Below are 1,203 nucleotides of genomic sequence, written 5' to 3'. Positions count from 1 at the left end.
AGAGAAAAATAAAAACAAAAATTAACAAAAAGAGAATATTTTAAAAAAATATATGATTTTTGAAAAAGGATAAGATAAGATTTTGAAAAAGATATAATTTTTGAAAAAAGATTTGAATTTTGAAAAATAAGATAAGATAAGATAAGATAAAAAAATTTAAAATAAAAATCTGAAATTTTTTTTTAAATATTTACAATAACCAATAATAAGGCACACGTTTGAAATTCCCCGGCAACGGCGCCATTTTGACGTCAGGATTTTTGCTAGTAAAGAATTTTATAAAAATATAGTCGCGTTGTGAGTATAGATTCTAAACCAACAGAAAATCCCTTCGTACAAACGTTTTGGTTGTCACAAGTAACAAACTCCTAAATAAATTGATAACCGAAGTATTTAAACCCCAGGTCGTCTTCTCAAGGAATTGTAGGGATGTATGTTCTTATTATTGGTTATGAGTTTTGTAAATTGGGGGTTTTAAGAACGATGAGCAAATATGATAAATGACAAGTAAAATAAATAAATGACTGTAAAATAAACTCTTGGCAAGGTATGAAAAATTAGAAGTCCTATCCTAGTTATCCTTATCAATGATGATGAAAATTAAATCTTAATTCCACTTAATTAACCTCTGTTGGTGCAAAGGAAGGTCAAGTGGCTAATTAGATTGATCTTCAAATCCTAGTTAATTCCTAGAAAAAGATTGGGATTATAGAAGTTTAAGTTAATTGGCAAAGATAGCGGTTATCGATCAAGTTGAGTTGATAACTCAAGAGTTACTGATTTCTTAACCCAAGCCAAGAATATAAAAAGCTGAATTAAAATCATAAATCTGAAAACATCTCAATAATGTATAATCCTAACATGGAAAGTATTCATAAGCCAATTGGACAACATAAATCAAACACAAATAAAAGCATTAAAATATCTCAAAGTAGAAGAGAAATCAAAATAAAGGAATATTGAACCTGATATGAAGAGTTGAAATAAATCCTAATTTCTAAAAATCCTAATTTCTAAATTCTAATCCCTAAGAGAGAGGAGAGAACCTCTCTCACTAAAACTACATCTCGACTATCAAAAGTAACTAATTGGCTCCCCCCTTTTTCGGATGCATTCCCCACTTCATAACCTCTGATCTGTGCCTTCTGGACTTAGATTTGGGCCGAAAAGGGCTTCAGAAAATGCTGGGATCATTTTCTGCAA

The sequence above is a fragment of the Arachis hypogaea genome, chromosome 9 (assembly GCF_003086295.3).
Source record: "Arachis hypogaea cultivar Tifrunner chromosome 9, arahy.Tifrunner.gnm2.J5K5, whole genome shotgun sequence".
Taxonomy (NCBI): domain Eukaryota; kingdom Viridiplantae; phylum Streptophyta; class Magnoliopsida; order Fabales; family Fabaceae; genus Arachis; species Arachis hypogaea.
This window is presented reverse-complemented; position numbering follows the sequence as displayed.